We start from the raw sequence: 26,289 nt of genomic DNA on the forward strand, positions 1-26,289 counted from the left end.
TGTCTTTCATTGGATTGAGACTTCAGGTTCTTGGGTGAAAAAATTTCGGGTGGGCATCTCCCTGATCCTTCAAGGCCTACCTGGACCTACTGTAGCCACGATACCTTCCCCTGGCCACCCTGTCCCTCTTTAAGGGGAAGCATTCAAAAAGCTACCCAGCATGTGATGCCATGAATTGTCACAGGGTATGTGTGTGTGTGCATGCGCACATGTGCATGCACATGTGCATGCCTGCATTCCTATATTCCTGAGAGTACCTTGCCTAGTACATGTCATGCAGAGCTGCCTTCAAGTTTCATTTAGTGATATTAGGCTCATCCCCAGATTCCTAACACTTTCATTGTTGATCATTCTCTCTATTTCTTCCTGTCCCTTTCTGTGGTTGATTTTGTATTCCTTGTGATCTGTGTGCTCTGTCTTATCTGTGTGCCCCAGGTAGCCTTCTTTAGGATAGGGCTGATGTTCTCCCTACTTACTATTCCCTACTGCCTCATCAGTAGATGGCAGTAAACAGTGCAGGTGGCTGAACAGCAAGGGGCAGGCAGAATGAATGACTGACAGGGAGCAAGTACACTCTCCAGTACTGAAGCACCAGTAGGAAAGTGGCAGTGGAATACTATGGGTGGCAGGGTAGTGTTGGGGAAGAGATTCAGATTCCGGAGATTGATTTTCAGAGTTGAATCTTGGCTTTCTCACTTCTACCAACTGTGACTGAGCAAGCCGTTTGACTTCATTTTCTTCATCTGTAGAATGGGAATAATACTGGAGCCTCCCTTAATCTGAGGGTTAAGTAAAATCCATACAAAAACTCCTAACATACTCCCTGGCACAATATGAGTTACCATCAGAAGTAGAAAACTGTACTGATGGTAAGGCAACACAGAAGAGCACCTCAGCCACATTGGGCTGGCCTAAAGTAGGGGTCATCTGGGAGAGAGTCAGAATTCACACTAGAATAAACGATACAGCTACATAATCTTTTTACTGTGCCTTCAGGCCATTCACACATCTTTCCAGCCATGCACATGGTTAGCCATATTGATTGTCATTTTAGGCCTGGGTTTCTCAGCCATGACACAATTAACATTTTGGGCTGAATAATCCTTTGTAATAGGGGCTGTCCCGTGCATTGTAGGATGTTTAGCAGCATCCCTGGCTTCTACTTACTGGTGCCAGAATTAACCCAGTACCCCCAGCTCAATTGTGACAACCCAAAAAGGTCTCCCAACATTGCAAAAACTCTGGGGACAAAAATCACCTCTAGAGGAGAACCACCATTTTAGGGTATGGTTAATTTTTTGAAAGAATTCTGATCTTTTTGTTTTTGTTGTCTCTGACATTCATAACTCTTGTTCATTACCTGCTGCTCAAGTGTATTTGGGACCAGCCAGTATTTTCCATTTTTCTTTTCATAGATCTACACTTTCTGGAAGATAACAATGCTTTTAATGTGCATTATGCAGTGAAATGCCAGCAAATCATAATGGATGCTAATAGCTGACCTTCCCAAAGCCTCTCTGATGCTCTGCTCATCTTAACCCTGTCCTTCATTCCTTGAGTGTGAACGTGCACTTTCTCTTCTGGGATCAGATGCTCCTCTACATGTCTGCCTGGGGACTCAGAGGCAGGATGGGCTGACTGACTTGGCACAAACCTGAAGGGAGCCACCTTTTTCAGTATGTGCTACTGCTGCTGGGCTTGGTTTCCATAGTGAAAAATGTGGAGAAGACCATCGAGGATATTTTATAATGTTTTTTGAATATTTCAGAAAAAAATACAAAGTAATAAGTGGAATGACACCCAGACTGTCTAAGAAACATGTCATTTAAGGTTTTCATAATGCTGTGTAACTAACTTTGCAGTTATACCAAGGTTATTTTGCTCATTATTAACCTTTTATGCAAGTCGGAATTTCACTTGATTTTCGATTAGCATTCCTAAATACATTATATTTCAAAATATGTATATTAAAAGGTATACTATAAAGTATCTTCCTCCCACTTCATTCTTCATCTGCCCATTCTTCCCCCCAACCTATAACCACCACTGATACTAGTTTCTTATATGTACTTTCAGAGTGGCTTTATGAGTAAAGCAAATATAAAGATTCTTATTCTCTCTCTTTTTTATACAAAAAATAGCTTACTATAAACATTGTTCATCACAGTTAAACATTTTCTTGGAAATCTTTCTATTAGATCAGTGTTCTTAAGCAGGGGCAGGAAAGGGGAATAAAAATCAACATGACTGCAAAATAAATCCTTAAACTTCACACTAAAAAATTTTAAATTTATAGGATATTTTATTAAATAAGGTAGAAGAATGGAGATCTTATACTTTTGCTGTTTTGAAACTTTTAATATTAAGGTAAACTATAATAGTAATATTATTTGATTATAATTTTATAACAGCATTTTGACTGTGGTGTATCTGTCTTTTAAGGTCTGTGTGTAGCATCTGTGTTTTCTTAGTTGAGAAACTGAGGCCAGACAGATTAAATAACATGCAAGGCCATTGTTCTGGTAGGCCTGGAACTGGAACAAAGACTCTTATCCCCAGCTACTATACAGTAAGAGATTTAGCTTATAGAGAGAAAGGAACAAGTGTACTGAGGGTCTACTTTATGCCACTTGGTTTTACTTAATATTTATATAAGTATTATTCCCATTTTACAGATGAGGCTAGGGACCAAAAGTCTAAAATCAAGTGGTTAAATAATTACCAAACAACATAAATAACCAAACCAGAATAAAATTTCACTGCAAAGCATGTGTTCTTTCCATTTAACTTGGCTATATGCCAGAAAGCCCAGAGTACGGACCTCAAAAGAGTTTCCTCTTTCACCCATTTCATGTGTTTAGTGTTCATTTGTTCATTCCTGCACTCTGACTTCACCTCCTTGGCTCGCTGACCCCTCTCACCTTTGCTTATTCTGCTCCAATCACACCAGCTTCCATATTGTTCCTTGAACATAACAGGGCCTATGGCCTTTGCTCTGCTTCCTTGGGGAGCCTCTGGACTCTCTCCTTCATCTCAGTTAGTACCATCTGGCATGCTATATTTTACTTATTTGATCATTGGCTCTCTCTTCTACTAGGATGTAAACTTCATGGAGGTAGGGGGGTATGTGTGTTATTCAGTAACTGGTCAATTATTGTTCTGTCTTATTCAATGCTGTATTTCTAGCTTAAAAAAACAGTGCCTGGTACATAAGTGTATTCAATAAAATGTGTTAAATTTTGAAATAACACCTATTCTAGTTTTGAATTAGGGTCCATGTTAGGGAGTAAGAGTGTAACTGTAAGCAACAGACACATAGTAAGTAGTTCCTTCTCTCCACAGCCTGTGAATAAGTTACTTTTGAGCAATTATTATATGCCATGTACCATGCTAGTCTTGGAAACAGTTATAGCAGGCAAGTATCATTGTCTTTATTTTACAAATGAGCAATAGAGGCTCACAGAAGTTAAATAATTAGCCAAAGGTTCTGTAATTGGCAGAACCGCAATGCCAATAACGTTTTTACTCTAAATCTTATTTCTCACCACCATGACATATATCCATACCTCCTATCTCATATATTTCATGTGCAAATCATCCTCTCCAGTGAATTTGTGTTGTAATATTCTGCCCATCAAAAGCACAGAAAATCACCACCACTTCCAACCTACTGTTTTGTCACAGTATTTTCTGTAGGCTCATGGATACTTTGAGCCTTGATCATGAGACATTAGCAAATATTCTTTTAATCACTGTAAGTTTAGTCATTTGGCATAAATTTGTAATTATTTTTGGATGGTTTAAAAAATTGTGACTTAGCCAGTAATAACATCTCATGTTCCCCAGAGGAGGTGGGTTTGTCATAAATACCATTTCCGTAGAACATTTCAAGGAACTTAAAGTTCTCGGAAAATATTTTTAACAGGCAGCGTTTCTCAGACAGACTTCAAGGGCACAGTACTATGTACCCTTAAAAATGTGTGTATATGTTTTATCTTACTAAGAATGTTTATATGTATTTCTCTTATTGCTCAATATCCATTTTGTATCTTGTTTCCTAGTAGATTGAAGAAAACAGAAATGGATTCTTTAGAAGAACATTCGGATGTAGCTGCAGTATTTTCTTTGTTTTTAATCCCCCTTTTTTTTTCTTTTTTTTTCTCTTCCAAGATCACAGGTTGTTTTCATTCAGAAACTGCACATAGATATTTTGAAGGATTAGTATAATTCCCTTCTCTTAACACTTAGTCTTTGGTAGGTTGCTTTTCTTTTATTCTCTCCTTTTTAAAAAGTTACAGAGTATATCCTTTTCTAAATCTTATTCTGGGCCAAAAAAAAAAATTTGTTTTAAACCCCTAGTTCCTGTAAGACTTTAAGAAAAAGGCTCTCCTCCTTTATTTGGCTTTCGTACGTTAATTCACTGGTGTTCATTTTGTCAGATTTAACATAAAAGGCCAAAGCTGGGAGCAGTCATGTGCCAAAGTGGATGAGTTCACTGGTTTTCTTTCACCTCCTTGTAGTGTAGCTGCCTGCACAGAGGCAGTGGCTAACGTGGTATGCTTGGGAAACCAAACATTTCCTAACTTGTTAGTGGGAAATTCAAACTTCAGAAATTTAGAAACCACAACAACAGACGCTTAAGTTTTATTGTGACTACTGAAGTCATACAGCTTGCCATGAGAATCAGGGTAGATAGGAAGCCCAAAGAGGGTAAATTGCAAAATATTTTGATCTCTAGAAAACTTTTTTCCCCCCATTTATTTTAGCTATTATAAATCAGTAAATAAGAGAACACAGAGGTAGGAACATTTAATAGCACTAAAGAGTATTTCAGAGTCAGGGCAGTTGGAGGATGAAGGCTGATGCCTGGCTTGGCTTCCTGCTGAGCAATTAGATCATGAACTACAGTGAGCCTCCTCCCTATATACCCTTACCCACTTTTCCTAGTTCCCAAGGATGATTGGTTTTTGTCTCCCCCATGATGTTTTAGAGACCTAGTGGTTGGGCCATATGTAAAGCTTAATTACAGACAGGTTTTATTCTAGAATTTGTTGGAATGTAAATGACCATTTTTCTTGTGGTCTGTATTTTGTATGTCCCCTTGTGTACACTGTAAAATTAAAAGTATCTGAGCCTTAATTTTCCCTTAACAGTTCAGAGCATTTGCATTACATTTTCTTTTTCTGTCATTTCTATGCATTGAATAGACAGAATGCATGAACACAATTTGATCCTATTTTCTCTAAGTTCTTAGAGTTCTTTTAAGATGAACATGTTTAAAAATACTAAGTATATATAGTGAGGGACAACTCCATCAGAATGTTACACTTGTTAGCAACAGACCTGCTAGAGGTGAGAACAATGACTTTTCATTACATGTCCCTTGGCCCTGGGTCTGCTGCTGGCTTTGTCTCTGAACAAGAGTTTTACCCATTTAGTTATGTTTATTTCTATAACAAATTCCGTTTATGACAGAATTAAAGCAAAAGCTGTAGTGTACCTCATGTATGTGCTATATCAATATCCATCCATTTTTGCTCTAACTGTATTTTATAATTTGAATTTTATGAGGGCAAATTATTTCTGGTTTGCAGTATGTAGTTGGAAAAAGTGTTTTTGAAAAAAATAAAATGACTTCACTATCCCTCACTTTTAAAGTTCACTCATTCACAGCTAAAAACAAAGAAAAAAGCAAAACTCTAATTCTCAAACCACAGAAAAGCCATTTTCAGAAGTGTACAGGGAATATTGGGTCAGAATCTACTACTGATTTAACTCTGTGACCTTGCCTCATCTGTCTATCACCTCAGTTGCAACATGGGGACAGCAATACAGTTTTGTCTCTAAGGTTTACAAAGCTTGGATGATCTTCAAATCTCAGTTCCGCAGAATGAAAACCCCCACCAAGCTTTAAAGTCCTTTCCTCCTGTCTTTTCCTTAGCATTGTATACAAATTCACATGTCAAAAATGTATGTTTCGTTCCATCAGAAGAGATTATATGACTCGTCAAATCTCAATGGTTCATAACTATATGGAAACTCTAACTGTAATTTCATGGGATTCAAATTTATTTTTGGTTCTTTATATGTCAAGCATTTGCTATAGTTCAAGGTTAAAGTGTGCTGTAAAAGTCAAGAAGTAAATCTTTTTAGTGTTTGACACTAAACATGTTATGCTATATTGAAAATGTGATTAAACTCAAAAATAACACCTGAGAAGAAATATATAAAATATTAGTTTCTGAAAAAGGAATCTTTATTGTCTGTGTCTAGGATCTGATAAAAGCTGTTTAGCCCAAATTGTAAGATTTGTCTTACTCATTTGTTTTTATGTGTGTGCCTCTTTGGCATGGTAGGACTTTCAAGGTGAACAGGGAGATTCCAAGCTAGCTTTTAAGCCTTTTGCTCTCTTTAGTCCTTTACATACGCAGTAACTTATTTCTTGTCTTAGGTGACTAAGATATCTTTAGAAACACTCATGTGGGTTTCCCATAGGAGGAATTTCCTACTAGCAGGAAAATCAGGATAAAGGACAATCTCATTTTTCAGAGTGGCTTTTTCAAAGAGGTTAGGCACCAGAGACATGGATTTTCTCCAACAAGCATAATCTTTTACTTCGCTTTATGGCTGGGTATAAAAGAACATGAGCTCTTCAGGACTGCATCCTGTAAGGTACCTCCTCTTTGGACCTGAGGCAATGCCTTGTGCCTCTGCCTGGCAGAAGCCTGTAGCCCCAGATGATGATGGAGCACCATCCTTGTGGGGAGACTGGCATAACTAGAGAGTAACAGGAAACATTTACTGAGTGTCTGTTATGGGTCTGCCCTGTGCCAACTGCTTTATCACATTTAATTTTCACTTTAAGGACTAAAGTCATTTAAGATATCCTTTCTACAAAAGTGCAGGTTGTTCTGAAAGCCAAATGATGGATTTAAGTATCAGAGTTTGAGTGTTCTGATCCTGATTCAAGCCTTCTCTTTCTACCTGATTCCCTTTTCACAGTAGACTTCCAAAGAATAAATCATCCATCCTTTTGGGAATGCTCTGTTCAGTAGCCTCCAATTACATTTCAGTTCCCATCTTTTCCATGAATGTTCCCTAACTTCTTTGCCCTAGCTGATTCCCTCTTTTTGAGTCCCCAGAGCCCTTACAGTTTTATGACACAAATACTCTGTATTGTTTTATACCACTTTCTAATTTGTTTTGGTATATTAGTTTTGCTCTTGAACAAACTAAATTCCTTGAAGGATTTTATACCTCTCTATTCTGTGTCCCCACCCTTGCCCCACTGCCCATGGGTTTGAGATCAGTACATACTTTATGACCAAATGATTGAAAAGTGAGAACTATTTCTTAGGGGAGCATAACCCCCTCTTTAGGATGAATGATGTGTAAAGTTCTCAGAACTTACTTATGACTAGAGTAGAAGAAGTAGAGTGTTGTTTCTCTTGTTCCGGTCACTTCTCAGGAGGGAGAACCATTCAGTGAAATGAGGAAATCACTTGGAGACAAATTTAAATAAAGTCCAGATGGGGAATTCCAGCTAGAGAATCTTAACTGTGATTCTTTGTGTCTTTGCTCAACTCAGTGAATTTTATGGGACTATAAGAACCTTGTGAGGCATACTTTTAGGAGAGGTGACCGGGACCCCACATCACTAACAAGGCTATTCTCACTTCTGTCTAGAAGATCTTCATGTGCCCCATGTAGCCAGCTGTACAGAAGCCTGAGGGGTAATATGCACCCTCAAATATAATGTGTTTATTTTAATAAAATGAGTTTTTGAACACCTTGATAATAAATTGATATTATTGTTAAAGAATAGATAATCTTTTTATCAGCAAAGGATTACTTTTCACAAAACTCTACAATGATTCACCTCCTCTGCCATTCCCAGGTGACAGACTAACAAGCTAAGGCTAAGGACTCCCAGGTGACAGACTAACAAGCTAAGGCTAAGGATATCTCACTGCATGGCCCTTTATCTTGAGCAGAAAACCAGGAACTTCCTCACATCTCACCAAACAGCTCCTTCCTTTTCTTCAAATGTAATAGCAGCAGTCACTTAAGTCTTGTCAACCCAAACATGATGAATGTGTTACATTCCTTAGGATTTCTAATCAGAGATTTGTTTTTATTTTGATTTGTTGTTTTTTGTTTTGTTTTGTTTTTGTTTTTAAAAAGCATTTTAAAGAGAAAAAGAAACTTAGTTCACCTTTAAACTTTTGTTCCAAAACTGGTGAGCCATGAGATAAGATAAATCTGGCAGATTTGCTCCTGTCAGAACTGCCCATCCTGGAGGGCTGACCTCATCCTCGAGGCTGCTCTTGGTACAGTGATTTGGAGTTCTCACAGACTTATGTACTATAGCTATGTTAATCTTTCCTCTGTGCTTAAGTGTGGACTTTCCCCCTCACATTCTTCCCATTTTCTTTAGCTGAGTCCTCTCTGTAATGATACAATCACTAGCTGGTGTTTTTGTATAGTCTTTGGCTTTATTTGATCAGAGCTCTCTCTGGGGTTACTGCCCCACTACTCTGTCCTTATCCACTATTGAGACATACTTACGGTGGAAAACCTTGTTCCCGTTTTACAGGTTTGTGGAAGCCAAGGCTACAGAAAGCTTACCCAGTAAATGGATGGCAGAGCCAAGAAGAGTAGAACTTGGATTTATGAACTATTATTCCTGCTCTTTACTCAGCATTTAGATAACACTATTTGTCCATATCAATTTAGTGTCACTAGTAAACAAGCTTGGAGAGTGACTGTATTCTGTTATATATTTTTAAACATTCCCACATTGTTTATCTTTACTTAATTTTTATGTACAACTGACCTGTCTTATCTATACTGCTTTATCAGTCCGTTAAAAAAGAGCAAGGACCCTGGACCACGATTAAAGCCTTTGTGCAAAGCCACTAGTGAGCTTATTATTAGTCCTTGTCATCAGCACAGTGCTAGTCAGTGCTAGTAGGTATAGCTGTGTTAGTGACAGTGATGTGGTGGGTAGAGAACTTAGTTGCTGGGTCTTTTGTCCTGCCTTGTGCTTAGCACAATGCCTTGTGGACACTCAATACATGTGTGCTGAGGAGTTACGAGCCCTAGGCTGTCTTTATAGATTGACACTGGCGTTATCTAATTTTGAAATTATAGGAAAATTACTCTTTTTTTTTCTGTAAAACCTGGCAGATGCACTGGACTATCCATAAAGACTTTGGAATCAAAGTGTATACTTGGGAAAAGGCAGTCTGCTGGCTTCTGGTTACTGTAAAGACAAGCTGTTTTGAACCCAATGACTGCATCTTCCAGGCCTTCAGCTGAGGCATAGAGATTAGGGAAAAACAGAGGAATCTACCTTTCATTAAAGACAAAACTACTATATTCTACTCTTTCATATTTTGCTTCAAGTCTATTTCATGCCCCAGAGCGATTCACCTGGTACTCTTTCACCACCTTTATTCTCATTATTTGGGAGGAAGTTAAAGTAAGGTAGGTAGAGGTAGGCAGAGAGCAGAGAGAAGCATCTGACAGTCTGCCGACACAACAGATACTGTACGGTATAAAGCAGATTTCATTCCTGGACTTCATCTGAACCTAATTTGTTTTCTGGTTTTTGTGTTTGTAAGTCAATTCTATGTGGTTACTTCAAAGAGTGGGAGAGATTTGTTTCGGGCTCTTGAACAAAATCTAGAAGAGGCCCTTCCTAGCCCACTGTTTTCAGAAATTCTCTTTTCTAAATAAGTTTCTAGGTTGTAATTTATTTGTTTGTACATTTATCCAACATCCTAACTATAGCTAGGGTACCTTTCCACATACTAGGGATAAATTGGTTGCACACTTGACCCTCAAGGAGTGTACAGTCCAGGAGACAGACAATAAACAAGCAATTAATGTGTAATTTGATGTCATGTAGCAGTGCATGGTGTGAAGGAAAGTGAAGCAGGGTAAGTAAGTATCATCAGGAGCTTACAACTTTCATTGGTAACTTCCTCTGCTGTTTTAGTGGAGGTTACTTTAAAGGTATGGCGTTACTTTAAGATTTGAAAGGGAATTTGCTAGTTGGTAAAGTCTGGGGAGTGCAAAATGTTCAGGTGGAAGGTGCGGAGAAGAGGTCACTTGTCAAGTTAGTGGTTCAGGCATAAATATCTGACTATAGAGCACATATTCTTTTCAGGGCTCTTCTCAGCTTCACAGCAGAGAGTAAGTTTCTCACCCAGAGAACATTTTAAGTACATTTATTATTTTCTCTGTCTCCCCCTTATCACCTCCTTTCCATTGTTGTAGCTGGGTTGAACTGTATTGATTTCACCTCCCTCCTTTCCCTCTGCTTTCTTGCTGCCTATACTTATTAAGAAGACTGCACACCTTTTACTTTCTTTTTTTTTTAATGGGTTTTATATCCAAATGAACACTTATGGTGTCAAGACTTCCTGTGGGGCTTCTTCCTACCACTAATTTAAGGAAAAACCAAAGCCTGTAGCCCAAAAATTTAGGGGGCCCTGGCTCTGCCCCTGAGTAGCTCTGTGTCTCTAAAGCAAGTCATACAGTGGGCATAAACATCTTCTGTAAGGTGAGGCATTTGGACCAGATGGCCTTCAAGGTCTCTTCCAGCTGTAAAGTTCTGTGAACATTTCCTACCAGGGTGTGTGTGTGTACACACACGAGCTTGTGTGTACACTTTCTAGGGCCTGGGGCATCCCATCGTTCATACAGAAGAACTTATCAAGGAATTTCTCAAACTCATATCTGTGAAGTTGAGTGTTTGCTATTCTGATGTAATATATGCTGTCTTTTACTGATAATTGTCTTTTAGGGTAGAATCAGTATTTATCATAAACAGAAACAAGGAGTTGGGTGTATGTTTGTTTGCACCCTTACTTATCCCAATAATACACTTACTTACCTATTCCTCTACATACCTCCCTACTCCCCCTCAACACACAAATATATCATTCTGCAAGCTTGTTATAAAAAAATAATAATCGTATCTTGAAGATTTAATCTTATTTTGGAACCAGTAGGGCATTAGGAATGTGAGGACGGTCACATTGGAGAAAGAACACTGCTAATGTGTTATTCTCTGTTCTGAGACTCAGAATTAAAACTGCTCTGTCCTATCTTAATCTGCTAAAGCATCTGAGAGAATAGCCATGAAAAGGGAGTGTTTCCCCTATATCTGAAAAAGAACCAAGGGACTTTCCTTGGTGAGCCTTCTGACTTTTGTTTGCCCAACTTCCTTTCCCAGTCAGAGATAATGTTAGTGCAGTCCAGGGAGAATCTCAACTCTGTTTTTAAGAAAAAGAGAGATGTGGGAGAATTTACAACACTATTGGTGATGATTTGCTAGGAATTAGAGCACCTAACATTGCAAGTTGAAACTGACCAGTGAGGGGAGGTCCTAAAGTCTTTGTAGCACACATTAAGCATAGGGTTGGGTTTGTGGCCCAGAAATATTGTAATGGTGACAGAAGCAGTCGCAGAAATATTTCTTTGAAAGTTTGTGATGCTGGCTGCATATACAGTGTCTCTTCATCTCTAAATCCCCATTTAAACGTAATTTACAGAAACTAAACAACCAGTTTAAATTAAAGCTAAATCCATAGTCAAACACATGCTAAACTCTAAAAACATTTAAAATTAATAATAGGCCCAAGAGGATAGGTAAGATATGTTAGAATTTTCAAAGATCATGACTGGCTATATGAACAACAGATTTCAGTTTCTGAAGCAGGTTGAAACCAATATTTCTTTACATCTTCTCATTATTGCTCCACAATATCCAGTCTTTTATAAACAGTTCTCTCCCTGCCCCCACCTCCTTTTTCCCTTAAATAGGAAGCTTTTTTTTTCTCTATTCACCTTGTAAAAGCATTCGCTTTGCCCTGAAGTACCAGAAAGAACATGACCTAAGAAGAATTAATGGAATTTTACTCTTCCTTCTCCATTTTTATTTTACCTCAAAATCCATTTATTACCAAAGGAACTTTTCTGGAAGGAGAAGGGGCAGCAAAACCCCCTAAAACAAAAATTTATAGCCTTTTGAGAAAGCAAATTAATGAGAATTACAAATATACTTGAAAATTAAGAAGCTCAAAGCTTGATTTGTGTTTTTATATTGGCTGTTACTACTGACTCCATCACAACATTAGGAAAATATCACAAAAATACCAGTGGCTTAACAGTTAATCACCATAAAAGGGCAAATGAATTTAATTAAACATAAAATTAATATATGCTTTATTTGGAAATGTAAAAATTCACATTCATTCTAATATTTTTTTCCATAATGTAGTTTGTCCCAAAGACTAAGAAATGCTCACTCAGAGAGCCATTGTGAGATTATGTATCCACGATAAATCTTATTTGAGTTTTAAAAGGGGTCTTGATGGGTGATTATTACTTGAACATGCTTGTAAGTTAATAAATGGGAAAAAGTGTGGAATATTGAAGTCATTTAAAAAAATTTTTTTTAATCGATGATTGCCTGTTTTAAAAAAATAAAATGCAGACTCTGGGAAACAGCTGTTAGAGCTTCGATAGAGGTTATGATTTTCAACAGTTGAGTTATAGTTTATGGTACGGATGGTACTTTGGACATAGCTGAAACAATAATTGATAGTTTCTGTTTCTTGCCTCCTCTATTAGATTCAAAAGAGTGGAATACCTTTTACCCAAGGCAGGAATTTTTTAGTTTCCAATTACAGCCTATATCAAATAAACAACTTTTTTATTGCATATTCCATACTTCTCTACAGTGACCTGGGTGTTGGCCCCACTTTTTCTTATTAAGGCAGGCTTCCCTAGATTTGAAATAATAGTTTTAGGGAAATCCTATTCTTGGTACTAACATGCAATTTATATAGTCTATCTTCAGGCCAAGTAACATATAATTTTGCTTTTAGAATACTACAACCAAAGTCTTGTATTGCGCTAAACAAAATTAGCAAACAAAACAAAACTACTATGAAGATAAAATGGTAGGCACCATGTCATATACTTTAAAAAACTCAACCACAGCAATTACTAGAAACACAGATATATCCCAAATTTTAAGCATATACAAATGTTATGTTTCAAGTGATACACAGAGTATTTAAAAAGGGAAATGATTCTGTCACACATTTCTTAAGTTCTGTTTTATATATATGTTCAGACCAAATAAAGTTTGAGTGATAAATCAGTGTTTCATCTTCTATTCCAGTGTTTTAAACTTGACCCAGCATATTTTATTTTTAATTCCTCTGCTGATTTTTATTTTGAAAATTAAACTATGTAGCTTTTCAGCATTTACCAGGTGTTCATACTGTAAGGATTCATTTATAATAATAGCCTGTTCAGGATTTAGATTTAATAACTAAGTATGATTCAAAATGCCAGTGAGTAACAAAATTCTTCTATAGGCTTTACCTTTTAAATTAGTATTTGTACATAAATACTAATTTGAAAAAACATAAACTATTGTCCAAAATATAACTCTAGAGAAACTAGCTTAACCTTTAAGTTTCAGTGTATTTTGTCGTCTATCCACTGACTGGAGTTGAAGTAAAAAGTTAACTCAAAACCGTGATAGTTACTTCCTTGTACAAATTGACATATACTTTTAAGACAGAATAGCGTTTGTAAGATTTTTTTGAAGCTTAAAAAGTGTTTTACTTTTTAAGTTAGAGTCATCCTGATTACAAGATGTATTCCTAACAGTTTTCTAGTCTTTCATATGAAGATTTACAAAAGGCGGATTAGGGGATGGGGAGGTGGTCATTAACAAATCCACTACCATGTGGCAGTGTTTCGCACTCTGCTCTTAAAGGAGTTTTGGTTCGAGAGAGATCATGAGATAGAGTTGTTGTATTACAATATACTCCCCTCACCCTTTCCCCCAAAGATTTCTTAATAACAGGCAGGATTCAGTGGGTAGCTCATTTGGAAAGAAAGCGTATGCAATACGCGAGTCAACCCCTACCTCTCAACATTTAAAATAAAATCCCAAATCCGTTTTCTCCGGGGAAGAAAACTTTTACTTGCAAGTTTTCTAGGAGTTGGAAAAGGTTTCGAACCTAGAGTTCATTGGACGCGCTTTTTAAAACCTGTCTGCAGTTCATGATGCTGATAACTTTAAAAGCCACCTACAGACTGACTACATGGCTCTCTGACAGCAGTGCCCCTTGCTGGAGCAGAGCGGCTTTCCCGAGCTTACCTGGGCTGCCGGCGCGGGGCCGGGCGGGGGCCGCAGTCGCGCTGCGCTGCGAGCGGGCTGTGCGCGCTCCGGGAGTCGCCCGAACAATGCGAGCGGGGCGCGGAGCGCGCCCGGCCTATGGGCGTTACGTCACTGCGCTGCCTTATAAGGCGCTCCGCGTGTGCGGCGCGGGCGGCGGGGGCGCCGGTGACAGCCAGACCCGCGGCGGCGGCGGCGCAGCAGCGCGCCTTGGCTCCGCCGACGCTCAGACCGTGTGAACCGACCTTGGGTCCCAGGCTCCCCGCAGAGAGCCATGGGCGGCGGGCCGGGGACGCCGACGCCCTCCTGCCAGGCAAACCAAGTCATTGGGGGTCATGGTCGATTCGCTTGTAACTTTTTCCCCTCTGGGACTCTAAAGCTTCTGTTATTGCTTCGGATTCTTAAATACACATCCTGTTATTCTTATTTAAACTTTTGTAAATAGGTTTTTGTTACGTTTGTTTTTTGGTTGCTGGGGGGAGAAGGGAGAGGGAAGCCAGAGCCTTCCCCCGCCCACCCCAGAGATCTCTGGGGGCGATTTAGACTTCAAACCTTCTCTTTCCTCTTTGTAAAGAGTAGGGGTCCTCAGAGGATAGTATTTTATTTCCTGATGATGTAACTACCAAACAATTCTTCAAGTGATGATGGGAAGGCCAGATGAAATTTTATTTTTTCAGTGTTTCTCCTTAAAGAACCTCCTCGTTCCTCATTTCTGCTTACCTGTGTTTTAATGAAAATAGTTAAAACTAATTCGTTTATTTGGCAGGGAAAATATTTATTAAAGAACTTAAATGTTTTGTACTGTACTTTCAAGGTCAAGTATAAAAATAAAACTTTAGAACCAGTTTTAATCCAGTTGTTCTCTTCTGCCAACAAACAAAATAAAAAATAAAGACGTGAGAAGGAAAAGGAAACTGATTAAATGTGGCTAAATTAAGCCTGTTACCCTCTAATGTGGGGCAGATTTACTTATATAAATCCTTTTTTTGATAAATGAGAATTAGCCTCCTCATTACTTGGCACATCAATAAGAGATGCAATCTCTAAAGGCCTAGCCAACGATGTGAATCTGCTAAATAAATTAGATACGTGGCTGCTTTATTTGCAAGCTTCAAATGAGTAGTTTTAATAACGTGAGTCTATATAACTTTTAAAATTACATTAAGATAGGATTGCTTCCTATTATGATGTACATATGTCTATAGTATTATTGTTTCCATATGTTTTTTTCAAACAGGAATAATGAAAATAGTGTGTTTGTTTCTTTTCCTTAGTGTGGGTAGAGAAAATGTGGCTGTAGAGAATGTAGTGAGTGAAATGGTATGCAGAAAGATGCAAGGCGCAAAAATAAATGTGTGTCATCTTTGTTAAACTGTGGGCTCACTTCGACAGTTCTAGATCACTCCACTTGTCCACTGAGAAGCCTAAATTAAACTAACCCCTGCTTTTCATATATACTGTTTTAAGAGAAGTGAATGACTGAACTTAACTTCAACTGAACTTAAAATTTAATATTTGATTTGCGGTTCTGTATTAACCTTTTAGATGTTGGTTTGTTGGGTTTTATTATCTATTTTATACTTGTAAAGTGCATTTGAATCTTTTTTAGTCTATGCGTACTTCGTGCTTATTAAACATCCTTTTTGAGACTTTGATGCTAGATTTGATTTATTACAAATGAGGTGAAATGACTTATGAATGCTGCATGAAGCATAAACACCTGAGTCTCAGCTCCAAACTGGTAACATAAAGGACATTTACACCAATGCTAGTATTTTTGTAAGTTGTTTTGCATCCTTTTCCCATCTGATGGGTAAAAGTTTCTTAACATTTGACACTGCCTTTTATTTCTCATGTTTTTGTACTCATGCTTTGGATTTATAGTCATTCGTTTGACTTCTCAGTCCCCTGTAAAATATTTTTGCAGTATTTTTTCTTCCTTTTCTTTATCTGGGGTTACTAAAGAATAAAAAAGTTAAGTGGATACAAGCGTTGTCTAGGGCTCTTGAGGCAAGAGAAAAGAATATTAGGACTCCTATGCCTTGCGTGCCTTGCCTGGTGCTGTTACTTTCTGAAGTACTTGTCTCTGACCCAGCTATGACTCAGTGTTCCAACTGAGGTTGTGATATGTGACCACTTTCTTCAGGAACCAATAGTAGCTCTCGTTTGTTGAGCTTTTAATTCAAATTTATGTCAGTCACTGTGCTTAATGCTCTAACATGAATTCCATCATTTAATCTGCACAACACATTTGGAGGTGGTATTAATCATACTTTTCAGACATTTGGAAGAGTAAAATGACTTGACCAAGACTACACTGCTAGTAAAATAACAAATGCAGGGATTTGAACCAGCCTTAGTCTTGTCTTCCATTAATGGTTTGTTCAGAATCTCTCAAAGATTTTGTTGGTAAAGAAGTGTTCGATTTAATTGAGAAGTTTGTATCTCTGTTTTCCGGACAGAATGGTAAACTTGGAAAACCAAGACTCACCTCTTTGTAGGTCACATACCAGGCCACCCCGATTGTGTACTGAATAACTTCAGGGAGTGTTGTTCACATTGGATTTGTATATTTACTAAGACAGTTTTCTTGAGGATGTTGGCAACGTCTTGTTCTAATAAAATGAGAATATTATGATAATTTTCCAACGGACATTAAGTCAGGGGTCTTGAAGAAGGAGAATCTTTGACACAAGAGCACCCTGGGTCTTGTATCACGAGCTCCAGCCAGTCATTGGCAATGTGCTTTGTTAGCCACATGAGTCGACTTAGTAGATTTTTATTTCCTTCCCTCTTTCTACCAACATTTGTGACCACAGAACCAGCTCACAATGATTCTATCCTGTTTAACAAGATATTGGGTTGCTTTTCAGAAACAATAGACCAAAACTGCATGTTACGCAGCCAAAGCATGCACCGTGGTGAGACCTTTCACCTCCAACTGCACCTAGAACCAAGTCTTGCTCCCCTACCCCACACATACGAAAGAAACCACAAGACCAAGGCATAACTGGAACTTGAACACTGGAACCCTTTCAGAAAATGAAGGGTCCATTGTCCCAGAGGGTCCAGTGCTGACACCCCTTACAATAAATGGCCAAGTTCCAAAGTTCTCCAATTAAAAAACTTGCCCCACCAGCTCTTCCACATAGGTGTTCCCCTAACCCCTTAAAAACCCTAAACTAGTTGAGCAAGCAAAATGGATTTGAGGCAGCATTAGGTCTATTTTCTCAGTTGGTAGCTTCTCAATCGACCAACATTTCCTTACTCCAAACTGATATTTTGAGTTTGGGCCTTTTGAAGTATTGAGCACACAAACCTTGGGTTCAGTAACACATTCTCTTTGAGATGTAATTTTTGTTCTCTTGGTTTGACATATTTATTATGAAAAGAATAAATAGTGTTATGACCACCGTGCCTCAGTCCTGGCAGAAAAAAATTTTCCTTCCTATTCCTGAAGTCTGATTGCTATATGACTCTTCTTATTTTATAATCAGGATTTTTTACAAATAAGCATACCTACAAATTAAAGTCTTTTCTACAATTAGTAATCTGAATTTATGATCCAAGTCAGGAATAGCTTTAAGTTGTTATTTGGAAATTGTACAAAGGAATTTTCCTACCAAGCTAATTGCTTTCTAATGTGGAAGAAGGGCTTATAGGCAACAAGGCTGGAAACTGGGATATATCAAGTCGATTGAAATGTGTGAAGTCACTTTTGTTAGGTAGTCAAAAACATTTGCATATCAGCAGTTTCCCATAGTTCAAGCTAATGCCAGGTTATTACAATGACCACAGCAAGTAATGTTAGTAATGTCCACAATGTCATTGTTAGTTAACTGTTTTAAAATACTATTAACATGTTACTAAGCACATCAAAGCTAGTTCCTCTTTATGAAGTGACCACTCTTTCTTTCCATCATGTCCTGTCTCCCTGCCTTTGTTTCTTCTTGTGACTGGTGAAGTCTTTCAGTCATCCAGACAAGTGACAGAGAAGCAGCTTTCATAATTAACTGAACTTTTCTTGCAGCTGCCCATAATTTTCACTGCTGGTTCTTTCATCAGTTAAGGGATGATGTGCACTGTCCCTGAAAGCTCTGCTGCAGGCTACTTACAGGATGATAACGCTAACTTTGTGACACATTTGCTCCTTTATCTCTTATGAAATAGTATATGGGGAAACATATACGTGCAAACGACAATAGTTCTTATTATGGGCATGGTCCTGTATGAGAAGCTGAACATAGCGGGGACAGTTCCAGGACGGCATGGGGAGAGGCAGAATTCTGTGGTCCTGCGTCGCTTTAGGCTACAGTCAACTGGCCAGAGTGTGAGCTTTTGGCACGGAATATTCTGACACCTCACCGGCAGCCTTCTTGCAGAGCAGCTTTGCCTCTGAGCATTAGGCAAACCTGCCGTGGATACAGTGCTGATCTCTCCTCTGTTGCTATACAATTTAGGAGGAAGGCTGAAGGGACTGAACACACAGGTGGGCAACTGTAGAAGGGGCAGCTAATAGGGAAGTCTGAGGGTAAGAACACCTTCTCTCCATGAAAGGGAAATCAGTTTTCTAACTAATCTCTTTCTTTCACTCTTCTTTCTGTCCCCCAGGTGGCATCTGCCTAACTCTGTACACATAAATGCCGACACAAAATATACCACATCCCTAGGCAGCATAGCATTTACAATGTGCACTGTAATAGCCTTTTACCAGAAGTTAATGGCCTGCAGTAAACTTAGATTTACATATAGACCCTCTCACTAATCTGTGGCCCAGATCTCCTGTCCTTAGCCTCGCTAGTCCTTGAAGTTTCTAGAGACCCTTCAGCTTCCTAGTTATACTTCAGCTAACTTTGACTTTAGCATAGGGACCAATACCCTTGAGAGCTAACTTGGGGTAATTACAGGAACAGTGTCAGTGGTGATATTAGGGAATGGGCAGCCCTTTATTAACATTAAAATGAATGGTATTTTGTGGCTTTAAAATTCATTTTAAAATAGTTCAGTGCCCATGATAATTTGCAAAATGTAGAAAAGTAGAAGACATTTTACACCTAGTCCTCCTATATGAGTGCTGCCAACTGTTAACAATTCAGTGTACTGTTTCTTTTTAAAAAGTCTTTTTCTAAGCATTTGTTAAACATAATTGTTTCATACTGTGAGCATATGTGTGTACTGTGTGTCTTTTTACCCTTATTTTATATATGTGTGTATATGTATATATGTATTCATGTTCATGGCTTTTCTGTAGATACTAGATTACTTAAAAGCACATATTTGCATATTTTCCTTAGAAATGATAGTCATAAAGCCAATCACTGCCTGCTTTCCCCCCTGATATTGACATGGTGTTTGTTCTTCACCAAGTGAAGCAGGGAAGTCTTCTGTTGATCAGAGACCTTGTGGTCTTGGTTTACATGGGATGCTATGAGTTGGCTATGGGACTCTGGTGAGCTGCCAGTAGGTGAGCAGAATGACTTGGAGAGAATGAAGACTTGATAATATGCCACCACCATAAAATTATTAAATAGGAATCAGGAAAAGCCTGCTATTTAGGTCCAGTCCATTTGCTTATTTATTCCTGCAAACATTTTGCGTTTCCTTGGTAACTAATAATAGTTTTGAGAAATTGTTGAACTCACAAGTTTTACAGGAGGAGTAAAAAAATCCTCGAATCACAGAAATTAGAGACGGAAAAGACCTATTAGGTCATCTTCTTTGTCCCTTGCCAGTACAGATTGTTCTCAATGTTTTGTCCAGTCCATTTTTTAAAGGGACTTTGTCAAATAGTTTGTACACCTTATCTGTTTCAAGTAATACATTAAAAAAAAAAACACACATAAATTTTCTGTGTAGTTGTGGAGCTTGATTTCAGGGTAAATATTTATGAAAAAAGACTTTTGGGTTTTATTAGTTGGAAGTCATTGGAACTGTTTAGAATGTTATTGGAATAGTTGGCCAACTAAGGGTAAAATAAATGGGTAAGTTAAATTTAGTATTTGTTTTCTTTTATCACTGGTAACCCAAATGCAGCAATGCATGAGAATTAACTTTTAATCATATAAATTCCTTGAAATGGGTTTAGAAGCCCTGAGGAAATAAAGCATCTAGGAAGTAAAGAAAATTGGGAGAAAAATGGTTTATTCTAAGATTGTTTTATAAAAGAGACATTTTTAAATTTGCCCTCCTGTCCCCAATTCTGCTTTGTCCATTATTTTACAGTTTACTATTGTTTGATGCAAAGGTGACTTCTAATTGTAAAATCCTTTCCTTCAGTCCAGCAATTTCTTCCAGCTCCCAAAGGGAAAGAATTAAACTGTCACATAGAGCTGTCAATAGTGGTGTTATAGGCTAAATGCTTCAATTCTCTGTATTATGGCTCAAAATGTCTCCACTGGGAAAAATAATGAACAAATTAAGAATAAGAAATGTGCTTTGAGTTTTATTAAGGATGATTGTTTCATAAAACCACATTTTAGAGTGTAGAAAGGCCGTAGAAAACATTTGCTCTACCTATTGTCGCCTCGTGTTCCCACTTTTTAAATGAGATCATTCAAGCTCAGAGAGACTAAAGGACTAGCCCCAAGGTCAATAATAAATTGGTGACTCAGCTGCTATGTTTTATGGGTTTGTATATCTCTGTCGGAAAACATGAAAAAACAAAAGATGGCCTAAACAATGTGATTAGAACTGTCAAAAAGAGTGTATCTGAAATCCTAATTAATATTGGAGTAATTTACTTAGGTTTATACTAACTGCAGAACTAATTTGGAGCATTAATAAAATAGTCATCCACTTTATTGGTTAACAGTACAATCTTTTTGTTGCGTTTCTTTCAAATTGGATATCTGTATATTGCTTGGTAATCAACTCAAGCCACAAAGATTGGCCATTTGTTGACAACTCTGGCCAAAAATTTAATGGAGAGGTCTAGACGTTTAATATTAATTCTGTTATCATTTAACACCATTGTCTTACATGCTTGCCAATTGGTCATTCTGTACATTAGATATCATATTATAATTTATGTCAGTAGGTAGCCAATCTGCATCATAAAATACTGAGTTGGAAGGTATGTCAAAAGTCATATGTCCACCCTTAGATTCAATTCTCTCTTGAGTCAGAACTCCAACTTTTTTTCAGTTGTCATCAGTTGGTGCTGAACAGCTCCAGGGATTTGTTACTTCACCAGACTAAAAACTGGCTACCTCACAAGTTAAATTGTCAAAGTCTAAAGCTGATCAGAATTTTAATCTTTCTCTAAAGAATTTGACTTTAGAATACTTTGACTCTGAGTATACCATTCCAACTGTATATTGTTATTGTCACATGTTATAGTTCTATCTTTTTTTAATTCCACAGGACATTATCATCATCTATTATTCTTTTAGTCATTGTTGCTTTAGATGTACCAACATGTTTACCACTTTCTTTGCTCATCATTCCTTCTTTTATTCCAGACTTCCGTCTGGGATCACTTTCCTTCTAGATGTACCGTTTCGAAGTTCCTTTACTGGAAGTCTGCTCTGTGCATATGCTCTTTTTATTTATTTGAAGATGTCTTTACTTTTTACCGTTGTTCCTGAGAAGATTTATACTTTGAGTATAGGCTTCTAGGGTGACACTTGTTTACTGTCAGCACATAGAAGATATTCCACTGACTTCTGACTTCTTATGTTACTGTTGAAGTCAGTCATTGGTCTAATTGTCATTTCTTTTATCACTGGCTGCTTTTACAATTTTCTTTTTGTTTTTGATATTCTGTAATTTTATTATTAGGTACTTAAATATAGAGTTATTTTATCCTTTCTGAATTTCATTGAGATTCCTAAATATGTGGATCATTGTCTTTCTTCAGTTCTAGAAAATTCTCAGCCAATATTAACTTATCAAATATGGCTTCTGAATAATTTTTTTCTCTCCTTACCTTTTAAAACAGACACGTTAGACCTTTTTACCCTGTTCTTCGTATCTCTTAACTATTCTTTCAGTTCCATCTCATTAACTCTTCAGCTGCATCTTATAATTTCTTCAGGTTTTTCTTCCAGTTCACTAATTCTCATTGTTAATCTGCAATTATATTTTTTATTTCCAAAAGTTTCTCTTTTTTTCCTAATCTGTTTAGCCTTTAATAGTCTGTTACTCTTAACTAAAAATTTCAATCTCCCTTTTTATTTTTAACATATTAGGTATGTTTTACATTCTGTCTGATCATTTAAATGTCTGGGGTCTTTAAATACCAGCAGCCTTGATTCTGCTTCATTTCTTTGGCTTTTCAATCTTTGTGCATTATGTTCTAGTGTGTTTTTGAATTTTTAAATATGAACTCATACATCTTAGAATTTTATATATGAGAATTCTATGTGGTTGTCCTATGAAGTGGGTTGAAGGTGGCTTACTCTAGAGAGGATATACATTTGTTTTTGCCAGATACTAGAGAGTATTTTCAGCCTTGAATATCTAGGCCCAGGGCTTTTGTGTTTTTTTGTTTTGTTTTGTTTTTGGACCACCTAGTTCATATGAATTTGGGCTGCAAATTCTCATGTGGCCTAGCTTGTTATTATAATTTTCAGTGGAGTTTATTTCTCCCCCTACTCCCAATGCCATAGTTCAAGAAAAGCAGTTTTCCTTACAGTTCTTAGAGGTAGGTTTTTTTCTAAGTCACCTTTACACTAATGGTTTAGCTCTTTGCAATCCCAACTTTATGTAGGGCTTGGATTACCCTAGGCTTTGTCCTCTGTTTTCTGTGCCCTGTAATGTCATAAGAACCAAAATTTAAGTTCACGGAGTTTAAAACGTGATCTCAAAGCAAAAGCCAGCTTTGGTAATTTGCTTACCTCACTGGGCTTTCACTTTTATTTAGTCTTTGGCCTTCGCAAAATTCCTTAGTAACTTGCCATCTCAGGGATGTATACTTTATACTTTTTATTTGGCACTTTGTTTGTTTGTTTTTAGTGAGACAGTAGCTTAGAGTAGCTAATCAGTTTCACCCTCAGAAAATGGACATTAACACAATATAATCTATACTGAAAACTATGTAGGAAATATCTAAAAGGAAATATTTCAAATTAATATATTGGAGCCAAGTGTTTTGTCCTTTATATATATAAAAAAAAACGGAGTTTTAGTTTAACCTCTTAAAGTTTTGCATCTCAAGCATTTCCATTCATTGTTCAGGGTACTAATTGACTAGTGATTTTTCAGCTGACAAATAATATAAATATTGTCTCAAATATAAGAACAATTTAGTTTTAGTCTTTGTTAGGGCCATTAGTAAAAATACAGGTCTACTACCTAGGATAGCTATAATCTACTTCCACTTATTGGTTATGTTGTTATTAAATGTAATTACTTCCCTGATTTTTCACAGTTGTTACTCTTTAGTTTAGGCAAACAGTATAAGTCAGAGTCCAGCGTAAAGAGAAATGATTTAAGAGAATTAAAGAAAGCTTTCTCTATAGTTTACTGAGGACTATGAAAAATCCAATATCATTGAAATCTCATTCCAGGTGCTTCAGAGGGAAATTATTTTGATGGAATGATGACACTTTCAGGAAGGTGGCCTATCTTAAATTTAGGAACTTTTGACAGAGCACTAGGCAAGTCTCTAATTTTGTATAGAATACCATGTAATGTAAGATGGCTTCACATGAGCTCCCAGCATATGGTGACTTTAACTTATTTGCTTTCATTGAGATCTGTCCTCCAAGTAATCTAGAATTTGAGTAACCAAAAAGAAATGACACATTAGCTAGAATGCTTCCAGCTGCAGTCAACAGAAAACTTGGATTCCCTTTGACTTGAACAATGGTGAAATATATCATCTCACAACAAAAAATCTAAACCTAGAGCAGTCTCTATACATGGCATGTTGCTTCTGCTTCTCTGGTTTCTTGTGGCTCAGGCCTCTCCCCCTGGATGGCTTTATCATCACCCTGGTAGCAAGATGGCCTCAGCAGTTCTAGGCATCACATCCAGACATATAACACCAAGAGGTAGGAAAAAGATCATCTCTTCTGGTGTCTCCTAAGAAGTCAGGAGACCTTTCTCATAACTCTCCGTCTCCCTCACAATCCACCCAAAGTTGTACCTGTAGTCTATTTGTCTAGAACTGTCAGAAGGAAGGAAAGTAACATAACTGGCTTATAGACCAATCAGATTTCATTCCTGACTTGGACATAGGTTCACACTCATGTAAGTTCTATGGGCACAGTGGATTATTGTTCTAATTTCTCTTTTCTATAAATTCTGAGGACACATTTGGCTTGTAATTTTCTCCATAAAAAATATGGAAACCTCCATTTATGCTGACCCCCCACAAAAAGAACTGCAGAGATGCTATATTCAGCACATTTCAGCAATGCTCACAGACTGGGCGAATTGCATGAACAAACTCATTCAGCTGGTCTGGACTTTCACATTGCTGCCTTTAAATTACTAGATGACCTGTACATAGTTCTAACTGAGTATGTGGCCCGTTGTTCTAAGAAGTGAATTTTAAGGCCAAAATAGGAAGTTAGGAAACTCTTATATTTGAAATTCTATTTTATCCTCACAAATGTATGGTTTTCATTTTTTCTGCCCCCCAAATTGGAGGTGATCAGGACTAAAGCTTTGTGGCATTTAAATCCATCAGTCTTCAAAGTGAACATCACTGCAGTTTGGGAGAGGAACAATTCCCACTGATTTTCTAACCCTTGCCATTATTTTGGAGACTCTTCCTTGCCTTTTGCCTTTAGTAGCTATGGAATGGAAGCAGCAGATGTAATGCTTTATTGGTAAAATCAGAAATTTCTTTTTTCTTGTGGAAAATGAATATTAATATCATGTCACTTGATCTTTTCTTCTAGACATAATATAATATTTTTCTGTGGGCTAAATTTATTATGCTTATTCTCATAGAATATTGAATCTGTTTGACAAAGTGAATTTTTGGCCTCTTTACCTGTACTCAGTCCATCAACACTATGTGTAGAAAATTATTTAGCTCATGAGAAAATATCAACATCTCTAATTTTAGGGTCAATGTAATGTCTCATGAAGTTTGTACGAGAATATAGGGTTAGCTATTTAAGAATCTGAGGTATAAGTAATAGTGAAATTCATCATTTTGCTGACCTGCCAGCTCATGTTTCTATATGCTATAGTTCTGATTTAGAAAAAGTTCAGATAATAAGTTTATTTATTTTCCTTCTCCCAGATTGTTCCTTTTCTCTTGATTCACTATCATTCTTTTACTCTCAAAGAATAGAATGTAGTTTTGGAATAGAAACAAAGTAATAGAACTGAAGAGGTTCAATGGATAGAAATGTTGCTGAAGGTTCTGCTGGCAGTGGTCTCTGATTTTGCTAAAGCCTAAACTTTCAGGTTGGAAGAAATAAGTCACCTGCCTAAGGCTATTTATTGAGATATTTCCATATTTTATTGCCAGATCATTGCTTTATTATATGATTTGGTGACTACATTTGTTTTAAATATTATAGAAACAATTATTTCTGTTTGCATATTTTTGTTCATTATTTTTCTTAAGCAGTTAATTGAATTCACGTAAGTGCATGCATGTGTGTGCAAGTCTTACAGTAGCCGCTTTTGCGTGTGTGTGTGTGTGTGTGTGTGTGTGTGTGTGTGTGCACTTTACCTGTCACTGAATTGCAGTTGCTTTATCCTCAGCTAGGAGTTGAGAGAATGAGATCTTGAAGATGCTTTTCGGGAAGTCCTTAACAATCTAACAATTGCATGAATAGGTCTGCAGCCCTCATCCCAAGTCCGATCTTCAGTCTTTGTGTTTTATGACCCTGGTCAGCCTTCATAAAACAAAGCCCATTGGCTGTTCCCAGAACAGAGGTAGCGGGCTGCAGTGGTGACTATGGACTGGGAGTAGCTATGCCTTGCTTAGATGAATGCAGGATGCTCTGTGTGTTTGTTCTTTTAAGGTGTTCCTATGAGGAAATCTGGTGACTCTCAGGACACATCCTTCTGTGTGTAGGTATCTCCATCTCCAGTAACATTTTTAGATCGTAGGTATTTTTGAATGGTAAGATCAAAAAACGTTATTGCCCATTTTATAGAATTTCAAG

At 37.4% G+C, this 26,289-nt stretch overlaps 2 protein-coding genes across 5 annotated transcripts in view; one reads left to right on the top strand and one right to left on the bottom strand.

Moving 5' to 3' along the window:
- The window catches only part of FILIP1L (filamin A interacting protein 1 like), a 45,377-nt gene extending 31,045 nt beyond the window's left edge, over positions 1-14,332 (bottom strand). For 2 of the 3 annotated variants that reach the window (XM_039856942.1, XM_039856943.1), the window contains exon 1: positions 14,195-14,309. The gene's annotated coding sequence lies outside the window, so the exon portion shown is untranslated. Of the gene's footprint in view, positions 1-14,194 lie in introns of all 3 variants that reach the window. The other variant, XM_039856944.1, reaches the window with a different exon arrangement.
- The window catches only part of CMSS1 (cms1 ribosomal small subunit homolog), a 334,196-nt gene that overhangs the window by 38,971 nt on the left and 268,936 nt on the right, over positions 1-26,289 (top strand). The window lies entirely within an intron of this gene.

This window comes from Pteropus medius, unplaced genomic scaffold (genome assembly GCF_902729225.1).
Source record: "Pteropus medius unplaced genomic scaffold, Ma_sr-lr_union100, whole genome shotgun sequence".
NCBI classification, from domain to species: Eukaryota; Metazoa; Chordata; class Mammalia; order Chiroptera; family Pteropodidae; genus Pteropus; species Pteropus medius.